At 37.6% G+C, this 25,061-nt stretch overlaps 1 pseudogene; it reads left to right on the forward strand.

Moving 5' to 3' along the window:
- Positions 1–2,647: 2,647 nt before the first annotated feature.
- LOC100426869 (nephrocan-like) lies at positions 2,648–23,868 on the forward strand (annotated as a pseudogene).
- The last annotated feature ends 1,193 nt before the right edge of the window (positions 23,869–25,061 follow it).

The raw sequence follows: 25,061 nt of genomic DNA on the forward strand, positions 1-25,061 counted from the left end.
AATCAAACTTACTGAGCCAATAAAACTCCTTGGAAAAACTGTCCACATACCTTTGTCTACACAGTTCCTGTACAGGGTTCCTGACCTGTGGTAAGTAAGGAATGTACTTTCTGACAAGTCCAGAACCCCAGGTTTATCTTGGAACCTCAAGAGGAGAGGAATTCACCCAAATCATAGGTATTTAATGGTATAAATACATGACTGGGCTCGACTTATTCCTTCTATGGAACAAAGTTCCATCAAGGCCAATGTAAAAGCCTATGTAAGCCAGGCATGGTAGCTCATGCCCTTAATCCCAGCACTTTGGGAGGGTGAAGTGGGTGGATCACTTGAGGTCAGGAGTTCAACACCAGCCTGGCCAACATGGTAAAACCCCATCTTTACTAAAAATACAAAAAAAATTGGCCAGGTGGAATCCCAGCTACTTAGGAGGCTGAGGTAGGAGAATCGCTTGAACCCAGGAAATGGAGGCTGTGTTGAACCAAGATCGCACCACTGCACTCCAGCCTGGGTGACAATGTGAGACTCCATCTCAAAAGAAAAAAATAACAGTTATGTAAAAATTAATTATTCTTGCTGCACTGTATACAAATAAGCCAAATATAATAAAGCAAACTAGTCCTACTATGGTTTGTCTTTAGTAAAAATGGGAAACTAGAGAGAGAAAAATTAGTTTTCAAAAACTGTAGTACACCTGTTGTTAGATTCTAGTCTTGCCTAATGTTTTTCAATTTTTATTATCTTCTACAGTTTGGATCAAATTCTATTTTTTCTTGGCTAGAAGACTTTAAAATAATGTTTTCCTTTTTTTCCCATTTTTCCTAATTCAGAGTCATTGAAAACTAAGCTGTGCTTTCATAAAGCCCTGCAAACTGAAGCTAGACAGCTTAAACTTCAGAAGAAAATAACAGCAACCTATTTACATACATAAGCCACTTTCATGCCTGCCTACTGATGTATGGGCTTCAGAGTAATGTGGCCTATATTGATTTTCCAGGATGTTCTTTGTTGTTGTTTTTCTCCCTTCCTCCCACTATTTTCTTTTCATAGTACATGACACTTCACAACCTTCTAAAAATGAGCTTTCCTAATATCTCAAGACCCACCTGACTAGGAATAAACCATCCTAACCATGAGAGATCAGATGAAACCTGAGACCAGAGACTCATTTTCTTCTAAAATGTTTTCTCCAAAAGATTTTAAAAATTAAAAGGAGGGAAATGTGAAAGGAAAATACCTTGCAGGACTGAATATCTTAGTGATTTGGCCCCCAACATCACTAAGCTAAAGGGAAAAGTCAAGATGGGAACTGCTTAAGGCAAACCTGCCTCCAATTCTATTCAAAATCACCCCTCTGTTCATTGAAATAAATACATATCTGATTGCTTTCTTTGGAGAGGCTAACAAGAAACTCTAAAGAATGCAACCATTTGTCTCTTATCTACCTTTGACCTGGAAGTCCCCTCCCCACCTTTCCAGACCGAATCAATGTTCATCGTACATATGTTGACTGATGTCTCATATCTCCCTAAAATGTATAAAACCAAAACTGCTGACCACCACTCAGGACTTCCTGAGGCTGTGCCACAGGCATGTGTTCTCAACCTTGGCAAAATAAACTTTCTAAATTAACTGAGACCTGTCTCAGATTTTCAGAGTTCACATTTCAAATGACAATTATAGCAGAGAGGTAAGGTTGAAGAGGATACTGAAGGATCTTTTCAATATTAAGGGTTTCATTAAAGCAAACTGCTGAGGCCTGCTGGCATTAGGAAATAAAGTTCTTCATTTGTGGGTAGAGATCTTCTTTACATAATTTTTTGCATAGAATGCTTTTGAAACCCTCAACAGGTATGCTCAGAGTAACACAAAAAAGTCACATCAAAGGAGTGCCTAGACAAGTGAAGCTTTCCCCTCTGTAGTCAGTGAGGTTTCACATCTGACAACTTTCTCTGAAGCGGCCAGAGGCCCTTTCTATCATTATTAAAAATAGATGAAAATAGTTGACCCATGTTGAGGTTTTGTTTTCTGAATGAACAATATTTTTGAGTGACAAAGTTGTTTCCCAAATATTATATTTGGGTGGATCAAGTGATGAATGAGTAAGTTATCTGTGCCTCTAAGTATCTTGCCATTGTACTGCCATTGTTTTATTTAGCAATAAAATGTTACTGAAACAGCAGTAACAAATAGAAAACCTTCCTATTTTCCCTTACTAGTTAATGTGAGAAGACATCACCTGCCTGTTTCAGTCCCACAAAAATGGTTTTAATATAGGGTCACACAAAATTCAAAGGTTTTATGGCCCATTATAAAACAGCTCTTTGTCTTTTCCCACTAATTCCCTAGTGTCACATTTAACAAAACAAGGAAACTATGGATAATAGAGGTATTTGCAGATTAGCTTTCAAAACCATAAATAACATAGGGTTTTGCTCACCTATAAATATTAAGACAGCTTATTAATGTTTAATCCCCTTCCTCTTTATAATTGTTGCTAACATTTTAACCAAAATTGAGAAATTTTTCTCTACTGCTTTCTTACATTGACAGAGTACACATTCGTAAGATTTTATCATCAGACTTCATGGTATAAAGAGACATCACCTGAACACCTACCTACATCTGACAGCCCCTGTTTTGGAAGATGCATCTGCTTTATGCTTTCTTTATTTTGCTCTCTCTTAGCAATGGTTTTAATCCTAACTGTCATGGAAGATGTAACTGTGATTCTGTGCAGTCAGTGTAATGCTACAGACTAACGGAGGTATCATCAAGTATTCCTTCTGCCATCAAGAGGCTCTACATTAGCCACAGAAAAATTCAACACCTCCAGGTAACTATATCATGTGGCACTCAAATTACTGCAATCTTATTTCGTGAGACAGTGTGAGGGGCAAGTGTGGGATTGTTAAATTTATTTTAAATAATCATAACTTAAATGTGCTAGTTATCAAAGTAGGGTAGTTGAACTAGCTATCTGCTTGCTCTGTACTATTGAGATGGGTATATGCCTCTGGATGTTTATTTTTAGGAAAACAACAAAAGTCAGAATCTACAGTTAATGATATTGTATTTTAATATTTATTCAAAAACATTAAAAACTATGTTGCTGCAAAGTAAAAATGACTCTTGCTTAACAAAAAGTATACTGCTACGTTTTGTCCCCAGGATTAAGAATAAATCCTTTCGGGGAAAATGTAGTTTTGTTTATTCCATGGATGGAAGATGATACTTAGAGCAACATCAGACTACCAAAGCGAACCCAGTATATCAGAAGAATTCACACAAACCCTGTGTATCAGTCAGGTATCAGTGTCTTTGTGGAAACCTATACAGAGGAAATAAATATTTTTGTTTTGCCAAGTTACCCACAGTTCTCATTCTATGTGCTTTTAATTATGACTTTTATTTTTATGCCCACTTATGCAGACAGCACTGAAAAGAGTGCTATGGATTTGTCTGACTTATATAATATAAATGAACTTTTATTTTTGATCTCTGATATTTTGAAAGTTATCAAGAGACTAGAGTTCTCATCCCAGTTTTCCCCCTAATTAGAGATATGACTATCTTAGGCTGGCTGTTAAAAAAATCTTTGGGCAGCACCTTTATGAAGTGAGAAGGTTAGATTAGATAGGTGATCCCAGGCCCCTTCCAGATGGAAAATTCTACGGCTGTCTAATTTTCCCTTTACTATTCACTGCTTCCCCCTTAAAGATCTGAATCCTAAGATAAAGTAATGCCTCTCTGTGAGCCAGGTGCAGAGAGGCAGCAGGTGAGTGTACCTTACCTTCAAACAGAGACACCATCCCTTTAATTTGGTTAAGAAATGTTCATATGGGTGTCCCATAAACACATAGAGTTTAAAATATGTAGCATGGTATTTAGATCCTGGCTCAATAAACACAGTTGTCTTGTCTCCATCTGTTTGCTTTCCTCTTCTAACCCTGTAGTGCCTAACACCAGATAGCAAGTCTGACCCCATTAAGTGTAAATTTTCAAGCAAGACACCTGGTTAAAGGGTAAGCTACTTAAATATTTGCCCTGAGGACTTGACATGCTTATTGAAAGCAGAATGTCAACTAATCCTAGTAATGATTACACACTGGTACTTTGTAGCCAACAAGATAAAATTATACCTCTTATTAAATTCAGTTATTGGATGAGTCAGTTTGTCATTGGTTTAGTTTCATTGAACAGCAGCATTGCCACTTCCCTGACTTTAAGTTAGGTAATTATCTCTTGTAAGGACTGTTCACAACAGAAACATAATAAAAGACAGGATTGTTTTGTTAAGGAAAATGAAAGTTCTTTTTGTTGATGAAAGTTCTGACCAATGATACTTCTCTTTTAAAAATACTTAGGTTTTAAGTTATCATATCTCACTTGCATAGGTTTTAAATGACCATATCTCATTTGCATTTGGTAAATACAATGTACATTCTGTTTATTGGGTTTGAATTTACGGAATCATTCAATATGTTCCAAAACTTCAGTAGAGTGTTGGGTTGCATACTCAATTCCTGCCATCCTAATTCTCAATGAATAGCTGGCCTCCCATTTTATTTACAAATCATGACAAGACTTGATCTCCCTCAGTCCCTGCTCACTGTGTACAAATTTGTCTCCATCCACTTTTGCAAACTCTTTTCTCCAGAGAGGACATGTCTCTCCTGGTATTCAAGGCCCTTGATTCCATCCTTCACACCTCTCCCCAGACCTTGCTGTCTCACTTTCTGTACCCCCATATATTCAACTGCTCTTTCTTTACTAGTTGCTCTTTACCTGCCTTGGCCTCCAGAGTGCTGAGAGCTACCACACCTGACTTTTTTCTTTTGTCACTCGTGTATTTGGTGTTATATCTAAGCTAGCTTTACCTAATTCAAGTTCATGAAAATGTAATGCCTATATTATATTCTAAGAGTTTTATAGTTTTAGCTTGTACATTTTGGTCTATGATCCATTTTGAGTTAATTTTTGTGTATGGCATAAGAAAGGAATTCAGCTTCATTCTTTTGTTTCCTCTGTCCTGTTCTGTTGCTATGCACTAACTCAGACTTTAGTCTCAAGCCATGATGAACTGCTTGACTGTGTTGAGTGAAATACACAATGAACAGCTGATTACATGTGATACCAAATGGACAGTGTACTAGGCGACCCAAGTCACTCCTATTTAGAGGATTGTAGGTTTGGTTCAGTACTTTGTGTCCACATATGTAAAATATCCTTAAGTTTACTTCACTATTGCCATTCAAATGGATAAGCAAAAGTGATATATTCTCTTCAGAGGTAGAAGACAAATGGGAATGTAGTTATGGTAGCAGTTAGTTAAAATGATTGTACTTCTTTTGTAGAAGAGAATAAGCTTCTTCAAATTCTTCCTAAGAAATATATAAACAAGGATTCATTACTGAATGGGGGGATTATGGATTATTTTATACTCTCTCTATATCTTCCAGAATTTAAAAATTGTTTGGAAAGAACAAATGTTGCTTTGATGATCAGGAAAAAAATCCAGCATTGTTTTACAAACTCCTTCCTGGCTTGGTTCACACAAGTCTGAAACCATCACTTTGTGTGTATGTCAGTTTCGTTGTACATTGGCTCTATAAGGAGCCGGACAAGGGTGTGTTCCCTTTACTATGTGGAGCAGGGTCTGCCCAGGATTGAAACCAGAAACAAAGCCTCTCCTGGGGAAGCTAGCAGGAGCTATCCTGTGCCCTACTTCATTTTACTGGCCTTGCTTTTTAAGCAATATGGGAAAAGCTGCCGGTAGCCCCAAGGTTAGCTCTACGGCAAAAGCATCTCTTTCCACATAATTGTTCGAGGCCCTGCTTAAGCCATGGAAATGGAAAAATGGGTCTGGCAGAATTTTTTCCCTTTGTCAGTTCTGCAAACCCAACTGAAAAGCTGAAAGTCAGCAGGAGTCTTCCTCATTGTTATGTGGCACCATACCTCTGTTTTCTTCAGCTAAAGGATGTTATAGCAGTAAGGCTAAAAATATATGCACTGGGGTAAGATAAACCTGGGTTAGTAGCCCAACTTTTCCACTAGAAAATGATATACTTGGACAGGTTATTCCACCTTCTTGAGCCTTAGTTTCCCTCTCTGAAAATGGAATAATTATGCTTATGCCTAGGGCTTTGTGAAAATTAAATATAGTAAATATTTCTAAAATTGTAGCCATTTTAATTAATAATCAAATGTAATCTCTATTGACCCTAACAAAAAAAAAAAAGGAGGAAAGAAATAAAATGCTTTCTATGCTTAATAATAGTCATTTAAGAATATGAAGTCTATTTAGGCCAATCTGTATACTTTATAAATAGAAATCAAGACAAATTGAAGCTTTGACACCATCCCTTGCCCATTCCCAAAATAAATTGCCCATTCTGATCCATGTCATCTCTGAGACTTATTGCATAGTTAGTAATCATTTTTTGTGTATAGTCACTCAGATATAAGTGGAAATATAATACCCAGTTCTTTTTTGGGAATCTCAACAGTCCAAGACATAAAGATATATGTGTAGAGACATTTCTGACTTTATATAAAAGATAAGCCTACAAAAAGACATTTCAGAATGGAATGTAAAGAACACTGAGTCTTCAGCAAGTTATTTAACTTTTTAGGCCTGAAATTCTTTATTCCTGAAATGAGAGATTTAGATTAGATAATCCCTAAAATCTCTGCTTTTCTAAAGCTCTGTGATTGGTGTCTAGATCTTGAGCCTCTTTTGAAAAACATTAATTTCAGGCCAAATGCAATAGAAAATGCTTTAGAAAATGGTGTAGCTAAGGAAGAAAGGGGTTTGCAGTTCAACAGACCTTGCTGAAATTCTGAATTCTTTCACATTCTAGTTCTCCTAGTCTCCTCATCTAGAAGCCAGTGTTGATAATAGTAAACTTGCTGGGTTATTAGGAGATTGGTGATAATACATAAAAAAGCACTTGGCACTCATAGATACTCAACGAATGCAAGAATAAAATCTCTATCATTATTGTGACTAGGACTATTCAATATAACTGATAAATCATTAAGAAAATATAAAATGTTAGCAGCAATATGTAACTCAAGGCAACTGCCAAAACTATTATGATTAAAAATATTCATTTATGGAAATTTTAACTGGAGAGTGTCCTAATGAAGTAACATATTAGGAGACGTTTAAAAATACATGATAATTCACATCACATATCCTCCCAGAATATAAGTACCTATAATAAATATATGATACAAAATTAACTCACCTTGAAGGTGTTAACCATGTATTGGTATTATGAAAGTGCTCAACTGCATAATTAAGTCAAATATTTAAAAACTGTGTATAGTAAGACACATGAAATTGTATACTGAAAACTCCAGCTTCATTGAATTCTAAGGCAGATTGAAAATTTTGTGAAGATTCATCAACCTGAAGAAAACACAGAACAATTCCTTTTTCTGCTTAAACATAACCTTACTCCTGACACCAAATAAAGATAATTACATCATTGAGCAAAAGACATGGGTATTAAGCTGGGAGGTTGGCAGGCATGTAGGGGAACTTACAAAACACGAAGAAAGTATATCAGATTTGGCAAATATCTAAATTCTAGAGGAAGAGTGGCATTAGGTCTGGGATATATGCACAAATGAACTCTTTGCTCTACAGAGACAGAGGGAGATAACATGTATACATTTGTTTACGATTTTTTTTTTCATTGGTGAAGTGAAAATTGGGTATAGGAAACAGGCTCATTTTCCAAAATACAATATAGTTGAAACTGTTTTCAGTAAGTGCATCCTAGTGATAACAGACTGGGACATTTACATTTTTATAGCTTTTAATGCCTTTTAAAAATATGTGATTCATAATGTTAAACAATGCAAAATGTAGCTAGTGAAAATCCTTTGTAATCTTACCCTCTAGATTTAGAAACTACTAACAATTTGATAAGAGATTTCCAGATTGTTTCAATTTGTGGCTATTATGAGATGATACAACAAAGAACATCCTAGTGCATAAATCATTTTGCAATTTGTATCTCTGCCTAGAAGTAAATTTGCTGGGTCAGAGAATATGTAGTAAAAGTTGGCCAATATTATGTATCTATCAATAATGTGTGAAAGTGCTTAGAATGATTTTCATACCTTACACTTATGTTATCAATCATAAATAAAAATATTCAGGATCTGAGTTTCAACCCTTTTCCAAGAGATAATCTAAAATAGAACCTGAAGAGAAATCTGAAGTATTATTAGTATTGTAATGACAGTGTATATGGTATTTTTAAAACAATATTAATTTATTGCTTTTTCTTCCCCTTCCCTGCCTCCACATTTTTTGTAGCTGTCTGACTTCACCCGAATGTTGGCTGTAGAAGATTCTATTCTGCTGGCCAGTGGAACAGAGTCAGTAGAAAATGACACCTTCAAAGCTCTGAGTGCTTTGAAGACCTTAGAACTCTGGAAAAAATAAGTTAAGAAGAGTCTCTAGTGCTCTCCCAGCCAGTCTTGAAGTGTGAAAACTAAATGATAACTCAATAAATGTCATACATGGATCAGATTTTGAAGGACTGAAGAAATTAAAAATCCTTGAACTTTAAAACAACCTGATCTCTTCCTTCTCTCCCAGCACACTCTCCTCCCTTGTCAGTTTGCAAAGTTTGATGTTGGATGTAACAGTATAGAGGCTGTAGCTGGACCCCTGATACTTCCCCATCTGACACACATGAGCCTGGAGAATAATAAGGTACATCTTATACGACAGCTTCTTTATTTCTCTATAGTCTTTGCAATTTCTCAGTTTCAGTGGTAACTTTCTGACTAAAGTTCCTGTCAACCACCCAAATCCTTGCTATCTTTAAAGATGGAAAGAAACCAGCTCAGAATGGTAAGGTTTCGAGACACGAAACACTCGAAGAATCTTTGCCATCTTTACCTGTCAGAAAACTTATTCTCTTCCATCAATGGGGCACAGCTCCTTACCAATTTAACTACTCTTGAGCTGTCCCCAAACCAGCTCCAAATGTTGCCCTTCAGACTACCAGTAAAGCCACAAAAACTTCATTGTAGCGATAATCTGATTCAGAGAGTTACAGCACAAGACTTCTAGGACCTCCAAGACTTGAAACGTTTGTTTCTGGACAATAACATTGTGAGTTTGTTCCAAGCTGGAGCCCTGCAGAGGCGTTCTCAGCTCTCCAACCTGGCCCTGGAGCCGAACCTGCTGTTGTCCGTACCCCTAAGGTGAGTGAGTATTTTCATTTATTGTAGCTACCATATAAAATTTCTGAAGATTGGGACAATTCAGCACATCATATAAGCAAGAGAATTAGAGCAAATGTGAATTATCCGATCAAGGCTACACAAGGATTTAGGGATAGAAGTTTTAAACAGAGGTGTTGAATCTTCAGCCCCCAAACTCACTCCTGCACTAACTTTATCTATCTTGCCTGTGGGACAAGACACCCAACAGGTGATATCTCTATTAGCAAACAATATGAAGATACTGTAAAGAGTGTGTCTTTTTCTAAGTACTGTATATGGCCTAGATAATCAACAGTCAGGAGGCCTGAGCTTAGCCACTAGCAAAACAAGCACACCAGGAAAAAAGAGGGGTAAAATATACTAAGATATTTGTAATTTAAAATGCGTTGAAGTAGTAGTTATTGGGGGAAAATTAAAACTTTACAATGTAATATTGTATTTATTTTGAATTACTTATTGGGGAGCCTCATATTCTTTTCAGTGCTATGATCTTTAAAGGGCTTAAGCTGGCTTTGCTTATTTCTCTGTGTGTCTCTCTGTATGAGTAGGTGAGTCCACTAGGTTGGTCTTACCTTCTGGTTTTGGTTATCTCTTCAGTTCTCTCTCCCCCTCCCCCGCCCCGCCTTTCTCTGTCTCTCTCTCTGTCTCTCTCTCTCTCTCTCACACACACACACACAGACACACACACACACACACACACGCCCTCACACTCAATTTCTCTTCCCAAATATCCCTCCCTCTATACCCAACCTGCTGCACCTGTTCCCCCAACTGCTCATAATTTATAACTAATGCAACATGTGTTTATATTAATTGATCCTATTTCTTAAACATTATTTTATGTTCTACATTTTACAGTAGATAAATTTTTAAAATATAGGATGAAACACTATTATTCTCTTTAAAATGATACTATGTTTGTCTATCAGTGGATTCTTTTTTCCCTTTCAGTACTTTATTGAAAAAATAAAAGGCTTCTTGCCCTGGCTATTAGCATTATCAAATTTCTCGTAATTAATATACCAACTTCTGGTTTCTGTAGAATCTTATGGTATTCTATTTACCTAATTTTATTGTGTTTTATAATATATATATTTTTAAGACAGGGTCTCACTCTGTCACCCAGGCTGGAGTGCAGTGGGGTGATGATGGTTCACTGCAGCCTCAACCTCCTGAGCTAAAGCAATCCTCTCTCCTCAGCCTCCTGAGTAGTTGAGACTACAGGCGTGCACCATGTCTGGCTAATTAAAATAATTTTTTTTTTAGAGATGAGGTCTCGCTACTGCCCAAGCTGGTCTCAAACTCCTGGGAGAAAGTGATCCTCCCACCAAAGTGCTGTGATTATAGGCATGAGCCACTAATTAGAGGCCCAGCCTATAATACATTTTTTTTATCAATAAAAACGAGAAAATTATCTTTGATATATAGATATGCTCTTTTTTCTAGTTGAAAAGGGGATTTTAAAATTATATAGTATGGTAACTGTACTCAGTGTAAAACATCAAAAAGCGATGTTTCCAAAAGAAATCAGTATTTCAAAATATATATTAAAGGTGATTTCAAAGTAATTAATTTCTTTTACTGCATAAGCATGAATATACAATTGCTTTAATTTAATCAGTACATTTTGAGCACTTACCATGTGCCAGGTATTTTACCAGACACTTGGGATACATCAATGTAATAAAAGAGATAAAACTTCCTGTTCTGTACAGTTTAAAATCTAGCAGGGGAAGACTGACAACAAACATAATACATAAGTAAAATATATAACATTCAGACTATATTAGGTATTATAGCTTACAACAAAAAAGGGCATGATTACCAGGTTCAAGAGTGTAGTGGGTGAGGTGGCTGGTTTCAATTTCAAATAGGGTAAGAGAGGTAACCCTCATGAAAACATAACCTTTGAGCAAAGACTGGAAGAAGGTGAGGGATTTAGCTGTGAAGCTATTTGGGAGAAACAGTTTTCTAGAGAGAACAGCCAATTCAAAGGCCCTGAGGCAAAAACACAATTGCAGTGTCTCAAGACTCTACTACTTGTTATTTAAATAACTTCTTGACTATGTTACAAGACTTTTTTTCTTTTTTTTTCTTTGAGATGGGGTCTTGCTCTGTTGCCCAGGCTGGAGTGCAGTGGCTCTATCTCAGTTCGCTGCAAGCTCCGCCTCCCAGGTTCATGTCATTCTCCTGCCTCAGCCTCCTGAGGAGCTGGGACTACAGGCGCCTGCCACCACGCCTGGCTACTTTTGTTTTTGTATTTTTAGTGAAGACGGGTTTTCACCGTGTTAGTCAGGATGGTCTCGATCTCCTGACCTTGTGATCCACCCACCTTGGCCTCCCAAAGAGCTGGGATTATAGGCATGAGCCACCGCGCCCAGCCACAAGCCTTATTTTTTAATTACTGACCGCCCCAACTTCAAGGAAAAAAAAATAGTGTATAAAATAAAAACTCATACAACAGGTTAGACAGTAACTACATCATGTAATGTGACAGCAGGCTATGACAGCCGTGGGCAATATTGTGAACTTGGTGGGTTTTTCTACTCAAGTGACTTTTAGAAAGCATTTTGTTGAGTAATCCTGCTAAGTTTTAAGAGTGGAAAAATCAGCTTAATTATTTACTCTTGTTAGAGTACTTGTGTTTTAACAAGTGACTACAGAAAGCACAATGGTTTACCCAATGGAATATGTAGTGGAATCGCAAGCATGAACTAGCCATAGTTCTCCAATCTAGCTGCACATTAGAATTATCTGGAGAAAATTTTTTTTTTAATTTTATTTATTTTTTATTTTTATTTATTTATTTTTTTGAGACGGAGTCTCCCTCTGTCGCCCAGGCTGGAGTGCAGTGGCCGGATCTCAGCTCACTGCAAGCTCCGCCTCCCGGGTTTACGCCATTCTCCTGCCTCAGCCTCCCGAGTAGCTGGGACTACAGGCGCCTGCCACCGCGCCCGGCTAGTTTTTTGTATTTTTTAGTAGAGACGGGGTTTCACCGTGTTAGCCAGGATGGTCTCGATCTCCTGACCTCGTGATCCGCCCGTCTCGGCCTCCCAAAGTGCTGGGATTACAGGCGTGAGCCACCGCGCCCGGCCTGAGAAATATTTTTTAAAAGCATACTTATACCTAGGCCTTACGTCAAACCAATTAAATCAGATGCCCCTAGACTCAGGCATCACTACTTTTGAAAAGCTCCCCAGATGAATTTAATGCTCAGCTAGGGTCAAGAGCTACTTTGCAAGGACAATGGGGCCAGTAATATGAGGTGGGAGTGGGCTTTTCCTGTGAGGCTTAAATTAAGCAACACAACTGTCTGCTCTGTCAAAGTACTTGGCCAGCCATGATAGCAAAGTTCTTGTGACTTTGAAATACCCCTATCAACACTGCCTCCACTCCTCAGCCCTTTTTTGTTTTGATTGACAACTGGGAAAGACCCAGAAAGGTTTCCCTGTGGTTCTCCTCTCATTAAAAGTTAAAACATGGTTGGGCAAAGCAGCTCATGCCTGTAATCCCAGCACTTTGGGAGGCTGAAGCAGGCAGATCACTTCAGCCCAGGAGTTCAAAACCAGTCTGGGCAACATAGTGAGACCCCCATCTCTACAAAAATTTTTTAAAAAATTAGTTAGGTGTGGTGGTACATGCCTGTGGTCCCAGCTACTCAGGAGGATGAGGTAGGAGAACTGCTTGAGCCCTGGAGGTTGAGGCTGCAGTGTGCCATGATTGTGCCACTGCACTCCAGCCTGGGTGACAAAGCAAGACCCTGCCTCAAAAAAAAAAAAAAAAAAAAAAAGTTAAAACTTGAAACATGATAATATCTATTCCTTATATTTTAATTTAAAATTTTTTATTTATGGCTTTTAAACATTACAACTTTTAAAAATTTGCATGCTGCTTCTTCATACACAAAATCTATAATATACGATTCAGTTTTCTACAAGTAAACTATTAACACAGGCAACCTGCTTCTATCACCAATGATATTTTGGCATATCTTTTCTTTTGCCACCATCCTCCATTCCACATTTCATCAAGAAAACAGTAGTATATGAGTATATGGTTTTAGGTACACATACATTCAAAGCCCTACTACATTTGCCTCATTACACTAATTGAGATAGAAAATAATACCTAACATTTATTAAGTGCTTATTAAAACCAGCAGTGAACTTAGATACATACAATAATTCTGTGAAGGTGGGTACACTGGTTTATCTAATAATTTACAGACTAGAGCACTAAGGCTTAGAGGTATTCAGAAACTTGGTCAACGTCATAGTCAGAATTTAAACACAGTATTTTAACTCCAGAGTCAGAGAAGTTTAGACACTGCATAGTCCTGTCTCTAGGATTTACTCTACTGTCAATAAAATAACCATACTACTTCAAATGCCCAGGAACTGGACTTCAATTGCTGCTGCTTCAGATTTCATCAATTTGCAGCTTAGTGAATAAATATAAATTAAATTATCTCTTTTTATCCACTCTTCAGATGATTGAAATCTAGAATGGCTTCTTACAACCTAATGCAGATAGCATTTTATCTTACACCCAGGTGCCATCTACTGCAAAATGGGCTGTGCCCCTTTTTACTCTAAAAAGCAATAGCTACCCAAAGAACATGATAGCATTTCTAGAAAACTGTTTATTTTAAAATCAGAGCTACTTTAAAATATAAATCAGACTTATAAAGACAAATTATATCAAAGCAATAAGTGGCTGTCAGAAAGTCACAAAACCAGGATAAATGGTGATTTCTCTTACAATGTCATTTTGGTGATGACTTCCATACAAACAAGCCAGGGAGAAAAAAAGGCAAGCCTAAGAACAGGCACAATTTTTGGATACACATCCAAGAACTGGATAATTGTATTTATTTCCTAGAAAACTTGGCTTGCTCATTTTCATTCTCTAACATTGGTTATGGGACTTACGTGTAATGAATGGTTCATCTGTAGGGTGGAAAATTAGGATCTTTAAGAAGAAAAATGACTTACCTAAAACCACATAGTAGTAAGCAGAATGGCTCAAGTTAGAACACAAGTCTTAATACATTGGGCCTTTTTGACACCTGTTTCCTCTAGCGCATCTTTCCCGGTTAGGCTTCATTGTCCTCTGCAATGGGAATGAAGTCTTGCTTACTACTACACAATCCAACAATAGTCGATTTTTCCTTGGCAGGAGGGAACTTATACATAAGAGATTTTCTGTATACCATTTAGAAATTCACCTTAGGTAAGCTGGTATGTGCACAAAATTTCATTTTCTTGGAGATTAGCTTTGAATTGAATTTAATTATCAAACTGTTGGAAGGCATAAAGTGAACTTCCCTGGTAAATTAACCTACTTTATTAGGTAAAATTTATTCTATCTAGGAAGAAGACACTTTAAATGATTGAGTATTTTTACTCAAAAAGTATAAATACTTATGTATACATACTACTGCATAGTCTAGGATATGATTACAAATATAAAATGACAAATTTAGTTTAAAAAAGAAAATCCCAAAGGCAAAATGCAGGCTAAGTGGCAAAAACCCAAAAGACTGACCTTTTGGAATAAAATTCATGTAATAATAATACTATAACAAGCAAAAGGTAATATTGGCATAGGATATGGCTAAACTTATTTGTTTTCTCTTTTTGATATAACAGTTATATAACTGGTACTGCCACAATAAACTACACTGAATACTAAAATTCATGAATATATATCCAGTATGTTCACTTTGTATAAAAATAGCATTCAGGTGGTATGTCAATTTGAAGGGCTTCTTTTCCCTATTAAACTTTCAGATATTTTGTATTTCATAAAAAGGAAAGCACTTACTACAAAGTGTCTGTGTAGGAAAAAGAATTTCACATTCACCATTGTGATTCTTTTCTATTTTTTCAATCAATAGGCATGAGCATGACATTTTTCAAATTGGTACTCACAGTTTTAAAAAATCTGTTTTGTCTTCCTGGTTATAAAGCAATAGCTGTTCAAGCTTGAATACTTAATATGCTGAAAAATTAAAAAATCATCCAGAATTGTTCAACCAGAGCCTTTGTCTGGACATAAGCACATAATTTGTTTTTACATATTTGGGATCATTCAATTTTGTATTCTACTTTTTCCACTTAACATACTGTTTTTTTTCTCTCCCTCTTCCCCTTTTCTGTTTTTTTTCCGAGTATCACTATGGACCCATGGATTTTAATTTATTTGGTATGTTTTGATCATTTACAGTTACTAGTCTCTTTTGATGCCCAAATTGTCACAAATATGGCTAGTGGGAGCCCCTCCAAGGTAGTTCCTCTGTTCATGAGACATGACTCCATTAATCTTTTTTTTTTTTTTTTTTTAGTTGTGGTAAAATACACATAACGTAAAATCATCTTTAAGTGTACATTTCAGTGGTGTTAAGTATGGTCACATTCTTGTGCAACCAACCTACAGAAGTTTTCATCTTACAAAACTACAACTCTATACCTATTACAAAACTCTCCATATTCCCCTCCTTCCAGCCCCTGATAACCACCATTCTACTTTCTAACTTTAGGTTTCTATGAATGTGACTATTCTAGATATTTCATATAAGTGGACTCATACAGTATTTGTCTTTGTGATTGACTTCTTTCATGTAGCATAATATACTATCCTCAAGGTTTATGTATGCTGTAGCATGTGTCAAAATTTCCTTCCTTTTTAAGGGTGAATAATACTCCATTGTATGTATATACCACATTTGGTTTATTTATTTGTCTGTAAATGGACACTTGGGTTGCTTATATCTTTTGGCTATTGTGAAGAATGCTGCTATGAACATGGAGGTACAAATATCTCTTCAAGACTCTGCTTTAAGTTCTTTTGGATATATAGCCAGAAGTGGAAATGCTAAACTATATGCTAATTCTATTTTTAGTTTTTTAAAAATAAAAAATTATTATTTTCACAGCAGCTGCACCATTTTACATTCCCAACAGTGCAAAAGGCTTCCAATTTCCCCACATCCTTGCCAATACTTTTTATTTCTGTTATTTTGACAGTAGTCATCCCAATGGGTGTTCCATTAATCCTTAAACATTTTATCACATGCTGATAAATGTATCACACGGCTGACAATCTCTATGGGTTTTTTTCCCTAGACATAGAATCAGTCATTTCTCCAAGAAGCTCTGGTTCTTTCCAGTAAAGAATGGAATTCAGCAGCTAAGATCTGTGTGCTTGGTGTGCTCATGTCATTGGGGTAGCATCGATACTAGAATATAATATTGTTTCTAGGTCCTTTGAGAAAACAAGAGCTAGAAAATATATTTTTTTAAATTATGAATTCACATTAACATTTTCAATTCATATTTAACATCAGAGAGGGTTTTGTTTATTTTATTTTATATTTTTATCTTTTTCTCTTACAATGAAAGTATAGTTTCCTTATGACATGAATGTATTTACTTATTTGTTTTGCCACCTAATATTCATAAAAATTTTCAAAATTTCATTATTAACATTAGTATTAACAATAAACATGCTAAGAGAAATTTCGAGATCTTTTTGTCCTTAGAATCTAAGGCTTAAATACATCTATTAAGGATGTTCAGTCAGAGTACTTTTTCTTTTCTCTGTATGACTATGTTACAAATATAAACATTTGATTCATTAATTAGATATGCTTGTTCCTGTTTGTGTTCAGTTTTAGCACTTGATTTTGTTTTTGTGAACATGTAAAGCATTAACATGGTTGAAAAGTTAAAATCACATGGAACCAACCATTCCCTATATGTAACCATTTTTATCGATTTCTGGTTTATCATTCTCCTTCAGTTGCCCCAAATAAGTAAACGTGTATATGTAATGCTTATTTCCCCTTTTCTTACACAAAAACTAGTGTACTATATATACTGCTCTGTTTTTGCTTTTTTTTCTCTCTTTAACAATACTTTCTGGAAATCACTTCATGGTAATTCATAGAGACCAGCCTATTTTTTTTATTATTTTATTTTTTTAAGGCTGCATAGTAGTTCTTTACTAATGTACTGGGTTGCTTCCAACCTTTTGCTGTTATAAATAATATCATAATAAATGCCACATATACTGTTTATATTTGTAAGGTCATATCTTCAGGGTGTATTCCTAGAAGTGGGAATGGTGGTCTAAAGGGATAAATATGTTTTTTGTTGTTGTTGTTAGGTTTTGCTAAATATTTCTCCAAAGGGGCTGTGCCATTTTAGACTTCCATTAGAAATATACCAGAATATCTGTTTCTTCATAGCTTTGCTCACAGAACAGGTTGCTAAGGCTTAGAATTTTTACCAATCTGATAAGTGTTAAGTGGCATGTCTGTGTAGCTTTAATCTAATTTCTCTGTCCTGCATAAAGTTGACAACTTGAGGGCCCTTTGCTTTGCTTTTTATGTGAGCTTCCATTTGTTATTTTTGCCCATTTTTCTGTTTTATTTTTATAATTTTTCTTCTCAATTTTAAGGGCTTTTTGTTAATTAAGGAGATTAATTCTTTGTTTGCTATAAAGTGCAGACATCATACTTATCCTCAGTTTATCATTTGTCTTTTGACTTTGCCTGTCTTTTGCTATACACAATTTCTTTTAAAATTCTTTTTAATGTTGAAACTTTATCAATTTTTATAGCTCCTAGATTTTTTTAGTCATAGTTACAAAAGCTTTTTCATATAACTGTTATTTTAAAAATTAGTTTAAAACATCAGGCCAGGTGTGGTGGCTCACACCTGTAATCCCAGCACTTTGGGAAGGCGAGGTCGGTGGATTGTTTGAGTCCAGGAGTTCCAGACTAGCCTGGGACACATGATGAAACCCTGTCTCTACCAAAAATAGAAGAAAATTAGCCAGGTATGGTGGTGTGTGCCTGTGGTCCCAGACACTCAGGAGGCTGAGGTGGCAGGATCACTTCAGCTGGTGAGCCAGAGGTTGCAGTGAGCCGAGATCTCACCACTGCACTCCAGCTTGGGCTACAGAGACAGACCCTGTACTAAAAAAAAAAAAAGCTCCTCTGGGGATAGGGCATAGCTAAACAAAAAGCAGCAGAAACCTCGGCAGAGGTAAATGCCCCCATCTGACAGCTTTGAAGAGAGCAGTGGATCTCCCAGCACAGAGGTTGAGATCTGAGAACAGACAGACTGCCTGCTCAAGTGGGTCCCTGACCCCTGAGTAGCCTAACTGGGAGACATCCCCCATTAGGTGCAGACCGACACCTCACACCTCACATGGCAGGGTACACCCTTGAGACAAAGCTTCCAGAGCAAGAATCAGACAGCAACACTCGCTGTTCAGCAATATTCTATCTTCTGCAGCCTCCGCTGCTGATACCCAGGCAAACAGGGTCTGGAGTGGACCTCAAGCAAACTCCAACAGACCTACAGCTGAGGGTCCTGATTGTTAGAAGGAAAACTAACAAACAGAAAGGACACCTACACCAAAACCCCATCAGTATGTCACCATCATCAAAGACCAAAGGCAGATAAAACCACAAAGATGGGGAAAAGGCAGTGCAGAAAGGCTGGAAATTCAAAAAATCAGAGCGCATCTCCCCCTCCAAAGGAATGCAGCTCATCGCCAGCAACGGAACAAAGCTGGTCGGAGAATGACTTTGACGAGTTGAGAGAAGAAGGCTTCAGTCGATCAAACTTCTCAGAGGTAAAGGAGGAACTATGTAACAAGCGCAAAGAAACTAAAAACCTTGAAAAAAGATTTGACGAATGGCTAACTAGAATAACCAATGTAGAGAAGTCCTTAAAAGAACTGATAGAGATGAAAACCATAACACGAGAACTAGGTGACTAATGCACAAGCTTCAGTAACTGACTTGATCATCTGGAAGAAAGAGTATCAGCAATTGAAGATCAAATGAATGAAATGAAGCGAGAAGAGAAGTGTAGAGAAAACAGAGTAAAAAGAAATGAACAAAGCCCCCAAGAAATATGGGATTATGTGAAAAGACCAAATCTACATCTGATTGGTGTGCCCGAAAGTGACAGGGAAAATGGAACCAGGTTGGAAAACACTTTGCAGGGTATCATCCAGGAGAACGTCCCCAACCTAGTAAGGCAGGCCAACATTCAAATTCAGGAAATACAGAGAATGCCACAAAGATACTCCTTGAGAAGAGCAACTCCAAGACACATAATTGTCAGATTCACTGAAGTTGAAATGAAGGAAAAACTGTTAAGGGCAGCCAGAGAGAAAGGTCAGGTTACCCACAAATGGAAGCCCATCAGACTAACAGCAGATCTCTCAGCAAAAGCTCTACAAGCCAGAAGAAAGTGGGGGCCAATGTTCAACATTCTTAAAGAAAAGAATTTTCAACCCAGAATTTCATATCCAGCCAAACTAAGTTTCATAAGTGAAGGAGAAATAAAATCCTTTACAGACAAGCAAATGCTTAGAGATTTTGTCACCACTAGGCCTGCCCTACAAGAGATCCTGAAGGAAGCACTAAACATGGAAAGGAACAACAGGTACCAGCCATTGCAAAAACATGTCAAAATGTAAAGTCCATCGATGCTAGGAAGAAACTGCATCAACTAGCAAGCAAAATAACCAGCTAATATCATGATAGGATAAAGTTCACACATAACAATATTAACCTTAAATGTAAATGGACTAAATGGTCCAATTAAAAGACACCAACTGGCAAATTGGATAAAGAGTCAAGACCCATTAGTTTGCTGTATTCAGGAGACCCATCTCACATGCAGAGACACACATAGGCTCAAAATAAAGGAATGGAGGACGGTCTACCAAGCAAATGGAAAACAAAAAAAAGCAGGGGTTGCAATCCTAGTCTCTGATGAAACAGACTTTAAACCATCAAAGATCAAAAGAGACAAAGAAGGCCATTACAAAATGGTAAAGGGATTAATTCATCAGGAAGAACTAACTATCCTAAATATATATGCACCCAATATAGGAGCACCCAGATTCATAAAGCAAGTCCTTAGAGACTTACAAAGAGACTTAGACTCCCATACAATAATAATGGGAGACTTCAACACCCCACTGTCAACATTAGACAGATCAACGAGACAGAAAGTCAACAAAGATATCCAGGAATTGAACTCAACTCTGCACCAAGCGTTCCTAATAGACATCTACAGAACTCTCCACCCCAAATCAACAGAATATACATTCTTCTCAGCACCACATCGCACTTATTCCAAAATTGACCACATAGTCAGAAGTAAATCACTCCTCAGCAAATGTACAAGAACAGAAATTATAACAAACTGTCTCTCAGACCACAGTGCAATCAAACTAGAACTCAGGACTAAGAAACTCAATCAAAACTGCTCAACTACATGGAAACTGAACAACCTGCTCCTGAATGACAGCTGGGTACATAACGAAATGAAGGCAGAAATAAAGATGTTCTTTGAAACCAATGAGAACAAAGATACAACATACCAGAATCTCTGGGACACATTTAAAGCAGTGTGTAGAGGGAAATTCATAGCACTAAATGCCCGCAAGAGAAAGCAGGAAAGATCTAAAGTTGACACACTAGCATCACAATTAAAAGAAATAGAGAAGCAAGAGCAAACACATTCAAAAGCTAGCAGAAAGCAAGAAATAACTAAGATCAGAGCAGAACTGATGGAGATAGAGACACAAAAAACCCTCCAAAAAATCAATGAATCCAGGAGCTGGTTTTTTGAAAAGATCAACAAAATTGATAGACCTCTAGCAAGACTAATAAAGAAGAAAAGAAAGAAGAATCAAATAGATGCAATAAAAAATGATAAATGGGATATCCCCACCGACCCCACAGAAATACAAACTACCATCAGAAAATACTATAAACACCTCTATGCAAATAAACTAGAAAACCTAGAAGAAATGGATAATTTCCTGCACACTTACACTCTCCCAAGACTAAACCAGGAAGAAGTTGAATCCCTGACTAGACCAATAGCAGGCTCTGAAATTGAGGCAATAATTAATAGCCTACCAACCAAAAAAAGTCCAGGACCAGGGGATTCACAGCCGAATTCTACCAGAGGTACAAGGAGGAGCTCGTACCATTCCTTCTGAAACTATTCCAATCAAAAGAAAAAGAGGGAATCCTCCCTAACTCATTTTACGAGGCCAACATCATCCTGATACAAAAGCCTGATAGTGATACAACAAAGAAAGAGAATTTTAGACCAACATCCCTGATGAACATCGATGCAAAAATCCTCAATAAAATACTGGCAAACCGAATCCAGCAGCACATCAAAAAGTTTATCCACCATGATCAAGTGGGCTTCATCCCTGAGATGCAAGGCTGGTTCAACATACACAAATCAATAAATGTAATCCAGCATATAAACACAAATCCAGACCAAAACCACATGATTATCTCAATAGATGCAGAAAAGGCCTTTGACAAAATTCAATAGCCCTTCATGCTAAAAACTCTCAATAAATTCGGTATTGATGGAACATATCTCAAAATAATAAGAGCTATTTATGACAAACCCACAGCCAATATCATACTGAATGGGCAAAAACTGGAAGCATTCCCTTTGAAAACTGGCAAAAGACAGGGATGCCCTCTCTCACCACTCCTATTCAACATGGTGTTGGAAGTTCTGGCTAGGGCAATCAGGCAAGAGAAAGAAATAAAGAGTATTCAGTTAGGAAAAGAAGAAGTCAAATTGTCCCTGTTTGCAGATGACATGACTGTATATTTAGAAAACCCCTTCTTTTCAGCCCAAAATCTCCTTAAGCTGATAAGAAACTTCAGCAAAGTCTCAGGATACCAAATTAATGTGTGTCAGGAAACCACAGGTGCTGGAGAGGATGTGGAGAAATAGGAACACTTTTACACTGTTGGTGGGACTGTAAACTAGTTCAACCATTGTGGAAAACAGTGTGGCAATTCCTCAAGGATCTAGAACTAGAAATATCATTTGACCCAGCCATCCCATTACTGGGGATATACCCAAAGGATTATAAGTCATACTGTTATAAAGACATATGCACACATATGTTTATTGCAGCACTATTCACAATAGCAAAGACTTGGAATCAACCCAAATGTCCATCAGTGACAGACTGGATTAAGAAAATGTGGCACATATACACCATGGAATACTATGCAGCCATAAAAAAGGATGAGTTCATGTCCTTTGTAGGGACATGGATGCAGCTGGAAACCATCATTCTCAGCAAACTATCGCAAGAACAGAAAACCAAATACCGCATGTTCTCACTCATAGGTGGGAATTGAACAATGAGATCACTTGGACACAGGAACGGGAATGTCACATACCGGGTCCTATTGTGGGGAGAGGAGAGGGAGGAGGGATAGCATTAGGAGATATACCTAATGTAAATGACAAGTTAATCGGTGCAGTACACCAACATGACACATGTATACATATGTAGCAAACCTGCACATTGTGCACATGTACCCTAGAACTTAAAGTATAATTTTAAAAAAAATCAAAACCCATGATTTTTGTAATCACGTAATAGTTCATCATCTCATAATTTAAAATCATTGAGCATTAGTCTTTTTTTGCTGTTATAAATATCAAATATGTGACAAATATCTTTGTAAATAAATATTCACTTTTTCCATTATGTCCTAGGTCAAAAGGCATGCTGTTAATTAAATTTGATACATATTACTAAATTGTTTCCTAAACGGTACCAATTTACACTCCTACCAACAGTTTTTACTATACCCACAGCAGCAGTGTTTTAAAATTAAAGCCATGTTTTAATTTGCTATATTAAAACATTGCATTTTTTCATTTGCCTTTTATATTCATGAAGAACAACACTTTTTCATACTTTTATTTGACACTTTTACTGTTTTTTCCTGAAATCATTGATTAATGGCCTTTGCCACCTTAGAAATTGGGAACTTAGTGTTTTTCTTATCAATTTGTTTGAGTGATCTCATTTCACAAGAAAAAAACTAAAGAGTTTATGAATAGGAGCCAGAAAAATCAGAAGGTTAGAACGTAAGATCTATGAGAAAAAGTTAAAGATCCATAGAATAACACTGAGATTTTTGGTTATAATTGATTTTCTCAAATAAATCTTGTTTCCTAGCTTGAGAAGAGACAGAGCTGTATGAAAAGGCAATGCTTCTCAGTCACTGTTGCCTTGACAGTTGTGAAATGATGGGCATGGCCTCCTCTCACATCCTGTTTCCATGCTTTGCAGGCTCCCAGGGACCTTAACCAGGCTAGACCTAGAAGGCAATGTCATCCAGAATATTGCTGAATGGGAGCTCAAGGACCTCAAACAGCTTCATGTTCTAAACCTGAGGAACAACAAGATCTCTGCCTTAGACCTAAAAGCCTTAGAGGATCTGCCTTGTCTCAGGCACCTGTACCTGGATGGAAATCCCTGGAATTGCACCTGCAGTCTCCTAAAAGCAAGAGAAGTCCTGATGGCCAAGGGCAAGATACAAGGGGAGGACAATGTGCAGCACCAGCTGAACAGGAAGGGAAGAGCTGGATGTCTTCCAAGATCATGAGGCAATGTGAGCATCACTTTCATCTGACCAAGAAAAGCAAAGAGACCAAAAAGAAATCAAAACCCGAAGACCCCTCCAGCATCAGAATCAACATGGATGATGATTATGACTATGAAATAGATTAAGTGAACTTTGCTCACAGTTCAGAAAGTGTTTTTTAATGTTCAGTCTCTTAAGTAGGAATGTGCTATACACTTAGATATGCAAGACTCTCTTTTGTAGTGGTTCTTATTTTTGTTTGAAGAATGTTTTAAGAATGAGGGTTAAGATGAGATGGGGGAAGAAAACAGAAAAGAACAATAGTAAGAAGATGTAAGATTCCTTCCATTTTAAAAGTAATTTGTGTGGCTGGCAAGATGGCCGAATAGGAACAGCTCCAGTCTGCAGCTCCCAGAGAGATCAATACAGAAGGTGGGTGATTTCTGCATTTCCAACTGAGGTACCTAGCTCATCTCATTGGGACTGGTTAGACAGTGGGTGTAGCCCACAGAGGACAAGCCAAAGGACGGTGGGGAGTCACCTCACCCAGGAAGCACAAGGGGTTGGGGAAATCCCTCCCCAAGCCAAGGGAAGCCATGAGGGACTCTGCCATGAAAGACAGTGCATTCCGGTCCAGATATTATGCTCTTCCCAGTCTTCGCAACCTGCAGACCAGGAGATTCCCTCAGGTACCTACAGCACCAGGGCCTTGGGGTTCAAGCACAAAACTGGGCAGCCATTTGGACAGACACTGAGCTAGCTGCAGGACTGCAGGAGTTGTTTTTGTTTCTGTTTTGTTTTGTTTTTTGTTTTTTTTTTCATACACCAGTGGCGCCTGAAACTCCAGTGAGACAGGGCCATTCACTTCCCCGGAAAGGGTGCTGAAGCCAGGGAGCCAAGTGGTCTAGTTCAGCTGATCCCACCCCCACAAAATCCAGCAAGCTAAGATTCACTGGCTTGAAATTCTCACTTGCCAGCACAGCAGTCTGAAGTCGACCTGGGACACTGCAGCTTGGTTGGGGGAGGGGCGTCCCCCTTTACTGAGGCTTGAGAAGCTGGTTTTCACCTCACAGTGTAAACAAAGCTGCCGGGAAATTCAAAGTAGCAAAGTTGCTGTAGCCAGACTGCCTCTCTAGATTCCTCCTCTCAGGGGAGGGGATCTCTGAAAGAAAGGCAGCAGCCCCAGTCAGGGACTTATAGATAAAATTCACATCTCACTGGGACAGAGCACATGGGGGAAGAGAGGACTATAGGTGCAGCTTCAGCAGACTAAAACGTTCCTACCTGCCATCTCTGAAGAGAGCAGCAAATCTCCTAGCACAGTGCTCGAGTTCTGCTA

This window comes from Macaca mulatta, chromosome 4 (genome assembly GCF_049350105.2).
Source record: "Macaca mulatta isolate MMU2019108-1 chromosome 4, T2T-MMU8v2.0, whole genome shotgun sequence".
NCBI lineage: Eukaryota > Metazoa > Chordata > Mammalia > Primates > Cercopithecidae > Macaca > Macaca mulatta.